We start from the raw sequence: 10,992 nt of genomic DNA, 5'->3' as shown, positions 1-10,992 counted from the left end.
CCGCCCAACGCGACACAGTCGAAGATTAACTGGCGCCGGGGTTGGGTATTGTTTCAAACTTAAAATAACCCACATCGCGAAGCATGCAGGTGTCTTTTTCCCCGTACGGCCAACGGACGAGTCAATGGTGTAATGTGGGTGGTGGATCGGGTAGGTGCGCGCGCCCTTATTCGACTCTTTTGTCTAGGCGTCCATTCTCTGGCACATTATCAGGCCTATTGTCCCTCACATTGTTACCCCTACCCCGTCGTCTCATTGTTTTGCAATTTCCCCCACTTAACCGATACGACCGCCCCCACCAGCATCCCTTTCCTCGGCTCTCCTTTCCCGTTCTCTACCCGGCCAACCACCACCACCACCACCCCTGTGTTCCTTCGCTTTCGCTTGCCCTATTGCACCGCCACCGCCGCCGGTCCTCTTCTCTATCAGCGTATTCCAGTTTCCCCAGTCTCTCTCTCTCTCTCTCTCTCTCTCTCTCTCTCTTGCCTGTGCCTTGGAAAGCTAACGAGACGTTCGTTATCTTGTCTTCTGGCAATGTGTTTAAGTGTACGTATGGAGAAAATGGAAACAGAGAGGTGGAGGATCGCGGGCCGCGTCTCTCTATAGGGATGGAGATTATGCGGGACCGTTTGCATTCCAAGTTTCTCCACGTTCTCTCGAGCACATGTTCGCGCGCTCGTAGACGATACGTAGGTTGAAAATTTCCGGCCATTCTCGCGCTGTTCTTCGTTTAATTCGTTCGTTTCTTCACACACCCAGTGTGTGTGTGTTCGGTAGGGGTGGTAAAGCGAAGAGACACGTCGTCGACGTTTTGAATGGGATCGAAAAGAGACGTGGAATTAAAAAAAAAAAAGAGAGAAACACAGAAAGAGAGAGAGAGAGAAAAGGAGAGAAACGAGGCGACCGGTGGTTCGCTCGGTAATTCCTCGACGCCATCAGCGAAGGGAAAGTTTCGAAACGAGAATTTCAGTCACCGCAGCAGCCAGAAAGGACGGATGCCTGGAAAACAATAATTAGGAACGCCCGGTGCGCGAATCCGTACAACGTTCAGTTGAGAATATATTTCCGAGCTTTCAGCTCACTCCCTCACCCTCTGTGTCTTTCTCCGCTCTGGCTGCGCCACTCACCCCTCCGCTGGAAGCCCTTGGAACTCCGTAAAATAGACAAAAGCTCCGCTGCCGAACAATTCGTCTATTCTACTGCGCGGTTACGAGCGAACGAGCTTGAGCGTATAACATATTCGCATGGACTCTCTCTCTCTCTCTCTCTCTCTCTTTCTCTGTTTCTCCCTTGCTCGTTTACTCTTTCTTTCTCGTTCGGCACACCCCCTCTACTTTACCACCCTTTGCCTCCTCTTTATCCAACACCAACCCGACCGTTCTCCTGCTTCTCCTCGATCCCTTTTACCCGGCGATCGTCCTTCGTCCTGTGCGTGTGACCGACGACACTGGCATCCACACACGTTCCACTGCACCTGTGTATACCTTTTCATCGCGCCGTCCTATTCTGCGAGCGCGCAGTTTCCAACTTTTAACAGGTTCCTCTGTCGGCAAGCGTGGCTATTTGCGTCCTCCTGCCTACCCGTTGATTCCATCCAGTCTTTCGATTAGCCCATCTCTTGTCATCGCCGCGCGGTATCCGCGACGTGCGTGTATATGCATACTATATCCGACTTTCTCGTCCATTTACGCGGTTCTTTGTTTCCATCTTCCTCCCCTCCCCGCTCCCTCCTTTTTTCTGTTTTGATTTTTATATTCGTCGAGTCCGATCCGATCCGAGTTGTCTTTGCGAGTTCGGCCGCGCTCTCGGCGCGAATCAGACCGGAAAATCGTTGCTTAATGGACAGACGGAGAGGAGCCGCGAGGAGACACACAGAGGGAAGTTAGTCGGCGCGAACTTTCTCTCGGATCGGCGAGAGGCTGGGCATTGTGCGGCCGGAAACGAGGGAAAAAATTCAAATTATTCCGGCACGCATTTAGGCTTTTCTTTTTTCCTTTTTTCTTTTTTTTTTTTTTTTTTCTTCCGCGGAGAGAACGACAGCGCGCGCCGGTTAAATTTGCATCGGCAGCTTATTCAGCGCCGTGAAATCTGGAAATCTCGAGCAACGGCAGCGGCAGCCGCGTGCAGGCTTTCCGCGAGAGAACTCGCATTGTACGAGTCGCATAGAATTCGCGTACTGAATGCTCTCCACTCCCCCTCTCTTTGGTCTTCTTCTCTCACTCTTGCACGCGTACAATCTCTCTGCTCCAGTGTTCTTCCACGTTTTTCTTTCTTCCTTCTTCTTCTCCTCCTCCTCCTTTTTTCTCTCTCTCTCTCTCTCTCTCTCCTCCTTCCCCACCCCCTCCCGCCCGTTTTCTCTTTTCCTCGTCGCAGCCTCTTTTTATTACGGTTTATAATACGCAATATATCCGGCGACGCTCGCGCCGGAAGATTAATAAGACTGACGCGAGAGGTATCGACATTCGAATAGAATGGCTTTGAACGAGCGTATCGGGCATTTGGCTGGTATTTTCGTGACAGCATCACGACGCCTCGTTTGTCACATTACGAGCCATCGACTTTTCCCCTCCGGCGCGGCGGCGCGCCGCAGACGCGCGTGCTACCGTGTGCAACGGGAATTATGCAGCCCGATGCATAATTCCGTCGATGCTTTCGCGACCGCCGCTCGCTACCACTGATTCGTTCAAGCGGTTCGAACCGTTGGCCGCAATCGCTCTCGACGTGCACGCCGATCAGCGTGTCGCGCGCGTTGTGTCTCGTTATCGTTTGCAAGACAGATCCGTATACATGGATCTGTTCTCGCTGATCGTTTCCCATCGTCAAAATTTCCACGTTTCCCCCTTCGGAGTCATTTTCCACGTCTTTCCGGTAGAAACGACGGGAACGTAATCTCGGGTGTGGCTTCGACTATCCAAATTCGATACCATTTTTCATCCACGATAGAAGAATCTCTCAACTGTTGCAATTAAAATTGTTGCTAAAATCGTTGCTCGGCGATTCTGCGGTCCGTAATTTTTTCACACGAGTGAAAACGGAGTTCTATGGGAAATTTGTTTTGTAATGAAACAATTGACAATACTGTAGCGTATGTTCCTTTTAAGTGTAATTGTAGTGAATATTCTTGACAAATTGTCAACCTTTTGAAATTGTAATGTATATTCCTTGTAGTGTACGATGTAACATTCTTGACAAATTATCAGATAACCGATTCCACCACGACCCACGATTACCACGTACAACATACGCATAATTTTCAACGGCATTCAATCTATTCTACAATACACATACGCGTCGACGTGTTTAGTTTTCTACCAATGAAATCTTTGAGAACACACGCATCATCGACATGTCTACTTGACGTGTTTCGTCTCAGACTCTCCCTCTCTATCTCTCTCTGATCATTGCTTTCACAAAGTTGGCAATGATGAATTCCAATGACGAACGCTAGAATGCGCGCGATCTTTCGTGCGGCTCGTAACCCGTCTCGTGTCAAAACGGACCTTGGGAAATAATCACGAAAGTTTCATTTCGAGTATCCACTGGAGATTAAAACCGGGAGAGACGGAGACTTGGTAAAGGTTTGAACAGCGCGTTTCCGTTAGCACGACGACGACGACGACGACGACGACAAATTCATCGAATCGACCGTCGAATTCGACAAAGGTGGCAAGAGGGTAACAAGGAAAGGGTGGATTTCGGGGGGAGGTGGGAGGGAGGAGGAGGATGGTGGCGGTGGTTATGGTAGTGGTCTGGTAACAATGGATGGTAGTGGTGGTGGTCGCCACAATGCCGGCTTGCCTGACTTCTTTGCGTGTCAAATGACTGAAAAGCCGTGGGGAGTGCACGGGCGCGGGGTTGTGGGTGGACCGAGCGGATGGGGGTTGCAGGGCGGGTACACGGTGGTATGAAAGGCGTGCTTTGTTTGGAAACAATGCCGATACTCGGCTACATCCTCATCTCCATTCTTCGCCTTGACGCAGCAGCGCCGCTCCGAAAAGGGTTGCCTTTATTCATCCCTGATTAAAGTTATAGGTTATTTTCGCTCTGTTTCGCGGCGAAATACTTTTCGAAAAATTTTCACCGTATCTTCTCTCTCTCTCTCTCTCTCTCTCTCTCTCTCTCTCTCTGTCGCTGTTCGTTCTGCGAATCAAACCGTCGATTAATTACCGTTTATCGTAATATCGTAGTGCGTGGTGTCGTTTTCCTCTCTTTCTGCTCTTTCTTTCAACGACGTACAACGAACAAGATTCAAGGACGAATTAATCAAATATAGGACACTCCGCCGTATTAGGATACTTCTTGCAATTCCACGCGATTTATATTTCAAACGGAAAGCGCCCGTCCCCAGAACGATCGACCATTTCACACGTTCAATTAACACCAGCCTAGACATTCGAGGAGCACCTCGTCGCGTGCTCTTCGAATTCGATCGATCTCAACCTTCTCGCCCGCTCCAACACGCCTGTCACTCGCATTCGCATTCGCCGCGAAATATTGAAATTCAAATCAGCAGTGGCACACTGGGTTCCTCGCGGTCGCTGCATTTTTAGACGTTGTCGCGCGCGTTGTTGTGTGTATCGGTTATCGAACGACGCTCGTGGCGGACGTGGCTGCTAAAAAGAGTCGCGTGGATTTAGCCAACAAACGCATCTAATTCGCCGGGACTGTGGCGCGTACGAGCGTGCGCGGCTGGTTGCACCGTGGTGCCGACTTGGCCCGTCGGAAATTCACCCCCAACCCCCCGACGTTTTCAAAGAAGGGAGAGAGAGTGAGCCCGGCCCGTGCAAACCGGCAGAGGAGACATCGCCGAAGGAAAGCTCATAACAAACTATTGAAAAGCCAACGAATGAAAAATCAATGGCGGGTGGGCACGGGCCAGACCGGTGTATATATGTATTATTATATATATATATATATACACACACAAACACACACACACACGCGCGCGCGGAAGGGAAAGCTACAGGAGGGTGGAAGTTGAGGGGGTGGAGGAGGGTGGTTTGGTGAATGGAATATTATTGGGGCATCCTTTCACGCGGACTCTACGGAAGCTAGAAGACCTCATCTGGCGAGCTGTATGGATGCCGTTCGCCCCGGCAATGCCGCCTATTGAACCGTTGCTTATATATGTACGTATTTACACACGTTCGCAGATACGGGCACAGGCACACACGCACACGCGCTTGTTGCACACATCGCACGCTCGCTCTGTTACACTAACACCTTCTCTCCTTCGCGTCTTCGCTCGTGTGTCTGTTGCTCGTTCTACGTGTGTTTGCACGTACGAATATCTATAAGTGCACGGTGATGGCGATGGTGGTGATGGTGGTGGTGATGGTGGTGGTGGTAGTAGGCACGTTTGTGCGGCTGTGTCGGTGTAGGTTCTTACATTTCATGATTTATCACGCAGCTTTCAGCGGGCCTCAAAGCGTCCTGAAAGCGCGCAGATTGATAAAAGAAATAATAGAGGACGCGAAATAGAGGGACTCGATCTGATACGAGAAAAGAGTGCGAGGGTGGCTGGAGCATACGCGCGGGGGTGAGACAGACGGAGGATGAACGAGAGACCAAGAGGAGAGAGAGATATTCCAAGAGTTTGGAGCGACCGAACGACGAGGATGACAAGAGAAGAAGGAAGACGAAGAAGAGGGAGGAGGGAGGGGTTGTCGAACGTCGTTTCTGTGAAATAGGGGTGGTGGATCCTTTCGATACGTTTCAGCTCCGCATCCCTCCACCCTTTTTCCTACTCGATTGCGTGTCTTTATACTCAACTGGCACGCGGGCCTTCCCTCGTGCCTTCGCTGTATCTCTCTCTCTCTCTCTCTCTCTCTCTCTCTCTCTCTCTCTCTCTCTCTCTCTCTCTCTCTTGGAATAAACAATAACCCCTTTCGCTTCCTCGTCGATCTTTCCTCCGAGGTTAACGTTTTGTCTCCTGAAAGTGGAATTTCCGATAATGCCGGGGTGTACTTAATGATATTAAGTGTGAAATTGAATGCTTCTCATCGCTTTCATTGTACGTCCGTTACTTCATTCACAACGTACGATATATCACTCGTGAGTTTTCAGATACTTGTATCTGAGAGATGTATGAATGTGAATTGATTATTAGAGGCAATAGGTAGTGCCTTTTTTTTTATGAATTTACAAATGTTTTATAGTAGGAAAAATTACGTAAAGATAGAGTAGTTGTTGCGAGATTCATAATATTTGCGGTTGAAGCAAATTTCTCTTTAAAAATCACATAATTCGTTAGATCGTTAGTTCACTAACTAAATTATATCGTTCAATTCCCCGAGAGGTGAGGTGAGAGCGAAATTGAAGACAGGTAGAAATAGAAATTGCATTTTTAGAATCTCGAATGACACAAAGGCGTTTCGAAACGATGTGTCATGTGACATTGCCTGTTGCGCAGATTGTAGTAAACAAAAAGAATTATTCAAAGAAGACTGACAACGACAGCAAATGCAGAAGCAGGAGAATCAATTCCACCCGAAAATGTCTAGTTCTCCGTTCCTCGTCTTCGTTTCGATTTTCAAACGAAGATCCGCCGACTTGAAACTCTCGCGCCGATTAGATGCTAGTCTACCAGAGTCTTAACAGACGAACAATTCTTTGAACAATCGTAACGCGGCTGATCTGAAAATAATAATATCACGACGCAGGCTGCGTTAACGAGTAATTAACTGCTTCGGTCGATTCGGTAGACAATCCGGAAGACGGCAGTAAAACAAGGTTAGCTCGCGGGGTTGAAGCGAACACGGGAGCAGTGGCGATGTGCTGGCGGCGGCGGCGGCGGCGGCGATGATGGTGGTGGTGGTGGTGGTAAAAGCGGTGGAAGTGGTGGCATCGGAACCGCCCCGGCTTTGCAACCCCGGCGAATGGAGTGACAATGCTGCCACGGGATTCACAGTTCTCCACCACCCCTTTTGTCTTTCCCCTCTTTCCTCTCTATCACTCGCTCGAGCTGCCGTCCCCTTTCATCCCATTTGCAACTTTCCGGCTTTCCAACCACCCGCGCCTTTCGCTCTCTCTCCTCCACCATCTACGCGAGACCCTTTATCCCGTCTTCATACGCCGCCACACTCTCGCCGCACGCGCATCTTTAAGGCGGACGCCTCCTCTTCGGAAGCGATTGAGCGTTTTCTCACCACGTGGTGATCGGATCGCACGTCGATTTCCTGTTTCCATATGTTTTCCTACAGTTTACATCAGTCGACAGATTTGCACGAGGAGCTTTTCACTATCTGAATTACCATGCGTGTAAATATGGCGCTCAGTCTTAAGGGGTTAATTTTCTCTCACGGGAACTTTGATACAACAGCGTAACATATTGACTTCCACGCGAATTTAGGTTCGCAACAATGTTTCTCTTTTCTTTTTTTACAAAATCGTAACAGTTTAAAATATCGACAATCTCTCACTATTGATTCAGTTGCACCATCTTGTAACTGTGAATAGTATTTTGTACAAGTATCGGAGGATGATGAAGACATCGAAACACCATTAAAAATGCTCCCGAAAAGGGATGACTTTACGATTTTTGGCATTATGAAGTCGTCAATCCTTCGGGACCAGCCGGAAGGGGTGGTGTTGAAGCGCGGCCTTGAAAGCGACCAATTCGAACAAGCGATTTATCATTATCTCGATAACCCGGCGAAGATAAGGTGGTGGACGACCCGACTAGTGGTTGTACTCGGCATGGGGTGCTCGTATGATTTACTATTTCCTCGGCACATCTGCTCGCTTAATTAACGTTTCTCCGATGTCATTTCGAAGATACGTATCAACAATCGCAGTTGTGGCTCGCGCACCGGCTTTCGTTAGCACCGAAGGACGTTAGCTAGCGAATTACAGTCACTCGTAATCGTGTTTCGCGGCGTGTTTTATTGCCGAGCGATAAAATTTACCGATCCCTTCCTATTCTCTATTTGATTTATTCACGTGTATGCTGTTTCGCAGTTTTATTTAATCAGTCAGCCTCGCGCTACACTTCGCTTTATATTTTTTAACCGATTGTGTACGCGTATAAAAAAGCAATAGGAAAAAGAGAAAAAAGAAAAAAAAATGAAAAAAAACCCTCTGTTCCTACCCACTGACAACTCTAAAAAGCCAGCATTCAAAGTTTGTAATTGTTGCCTATAAATCATGTAGCTTTTTTCTTTGTTTTTCGGTATACGTAAAAAATATATATATATATATATATATATATATATATATATATGTATATATATTCACGATTCGTTGGATAGTTTACGAGCAATGAAACGCAATCTTTTTGGCCGGCGAGAGCATCCCCGTAATTCACCGACGATGCTGTTTTACGCATCCCCTTGCTACCTCCTGTCGATACGCGTGCATGCACGTAAAGCGAAAACTTTTCGAAATAATGGACGGCTGACCGCATTTTTCAATAGCTTGTGTATCGACTCGTGCACGTGGTTTAGGGTGATTACACGCGGGCTCTAGCATATTGCGCGGATCGTGTAGGGGTGGATCGACTGGAAGCGCGAACGGGGGCGTGGTGTCGATTTGACGGTGCGTGCCACGGATTTACCCTTCGTCTACGATCCCTCTTTTCCCTACCCTCTGTCTACACTGTCTTTTGCTTGTTTTCCAAGATGTTTCAGCCTTGTCCTTTGCAACGACGTTTGCATCGATGATATATTCGTCAGTTGCTTCTCGCAACTGCACTTCATTTCGTTACGTAGATTCGCAGAATTAAGAGAACACTACAATTATTAATGCAATAATTGAATTTTGCATCGACAAAGTACTAAAAATTATCGACAGATTTTCTCATTGATTTTATTAGGGATTCTTTTTTCTAAATTTCGACATTTTACAAAGGCAAACATGAATGACTATGGAACAACGAATTCGCGTGAACGGTCAACGTGTCAGGACGAGATTAATTTGCCTCGAACTACAAGAAACGGGAAACGAGAAGGGAGAAGGAAGATAAAAAGGTAAAAGGCCTCGGGAAAACTTAATCGCGGGTCTGGCCTGGCACGCAACCGCGTCCGGATCCACTTTCCAATAACTGGGAAGTATCGGTGAATGCGGCAGTAAGAGTTCAAGGCTCGGGCCGGCGCGTTCTATCGTCAGGGACGTCGAGAGGCACAAAGGACCAGCGTTTAGCAGCGGCATGCGATTTCGATCCGCGGAAGAGGAACGAGAAATCAGAAGAATAAAGGGGCGAGTACCCCGCAAAGTCACTCGACCTCCATCAGCCATCCTCCCTCTTCTCTACCTACATTATATTTCTTTCGTATTTGCCTCTTCTCTCTCTCTCGCTCTCTCTCTCTCTCTCTCGCTCTCTCTTCTTTCTCTGCGGCCAAACACAGAAACGAGCGCACGTACACGTGCACACAAGCTGAGCATTGCCGCGGTCTTATCGGCAGTTATCGGGCCGTGATGTCACACAATGGGGCAGACAATGCTCGGTACAATACACCCCCTGCTTCTAAACCATTCAACCCTCGCCAGCCACCTCCTGGCTCATCCTCCTTCTCCGGTACCACCACCCCCTTGAATCCAGCACTCCTTTCCTCTCTCGGAATCAGCTCAAACCCCCGGCAACTTAATAAACATAATAGCTGACTGCGACGCTACCGTCAGTAGACGAGAGAAATATTCGAAAGTATCACGATGATGTAAAGATCGCGATAATTCGATGCACGCTCGTTAAGAGTTTGGATCGAATTGGATTTCGGCGATATTCGAATGGGGGGGAAGGACGATAAATAGGTGATTTTGAATTTCGTGCGTGTAGCGTGATACTGATGTTAATTGAAAAGTGAATTAACTAGTTTGGGAGTTGCGCCGATGAACTTTGGAATTACGTTGATGTATAGGAAAGAGTGACGATTCAACTGAACACTGCGAGCCTTTCAGAGGCAATAGCCGGTTAAATTGCGTGCAAATTGAGAAGCGCGAACAGAGAGCGAAAGACACATCGCGTCGATCGCGTTTCCCCGGTATCGTTTTCGTTCGCCTGAAAATAGGGAGTAGAGAGGGAAAAAAAAATTGTCGGACGACAAATATAAGAAACGAGAAACTTGTTTAATCGAGAGCTCGATTCTGTCTGACGCGTTCAGACAGAACTTCGACTCGCGAGAACTTGCGACGCTGAAACGCCAGGATTCGGGCGCGAAAGGCGCTTTAAAAGGCCGATGCCTGGCCTCCACTCGGCATCGCTCGAAATTCCCGGCAATTTCTACAACTTTGCTGCTTAACTCCGCCGGTCTCATTAGGACGTGATTTCTGTTCCAGGTGCTGGAGTCTCGGAGGCCCGTGGCGCGGTAAGTGGCACTTTCGCCCTTTTCATTCCAGACAGAGCCGCGGGTGAGTAATCGTTTAAACCCGTGCGCCACGGTTCGTGGCATTAACGTTGAAGAGCGAGCGAGCGGGCGAGCGAACGAACGAGTGAGAAAGAGAGAATGAGTGAAAAAAAAAAAAAGAGTGTCATTGAGAAGGAAGTACCCTAGTCCGACCGCCCCCGAACGCGTGCAACCCTCCCTCTCGTTCATGTTATATTGACCCAACACAGAGACGCGTATCGATGCTCGGCCGCGTGGCTACCGGCCGAATATGAATAACAATCAGAAACTATAACCCCTCCCTCGTCGTCTATATAACGCCCGTAATATATGTATACGGGGCTCGAGCATTTTTATGTTAATAAGCCAAACGGGGGGAGGGACGAATTGGCCGATTTTTTCCCTCGCTTTTTCTTCTGCTCCTCTCTCGCAAATAGAAATCGTGTCGCACGAATTTGTTCCGCGACAAGGCGGAAAAGAGGAAGGATCTCTGGGGAGAGCGTAAACGCCACGTGCATTGAAACGTAAGCGGCGATGAACGTTCGAGGTCTCGAAACGTTTCGAAACGACTTAGAAATCCGCTCCGAACGAAAATTCTACAGCTTCGGAAGCTGTTGAAAATCTAAATTGGTCGTGGAAGTATCGATAGTTTTTTCCAGTCTCTCTCTACTTT

The sequence above is a fragment of the Frieseomelitta varia genome, unplaced genomic scaffold (assembly GCF_011392965.1).
Source record: "Frieseomelitta varia isolate USP_RPSP 00005682 unplaced genomic scaffold, Fvar_1.2 scaffold_131, whole genome shotgun sequence".
Taxonomy (NCBI): domain Eukaryota; kingdom Metazoa; phylum Arthropoda; class Insecta; order Hymenoptera; family Apidae; genus Frieseomelitta; species Frieseomelitta varia.
This window is presented reverse-complemented; position numbering follows the sequence as displayed.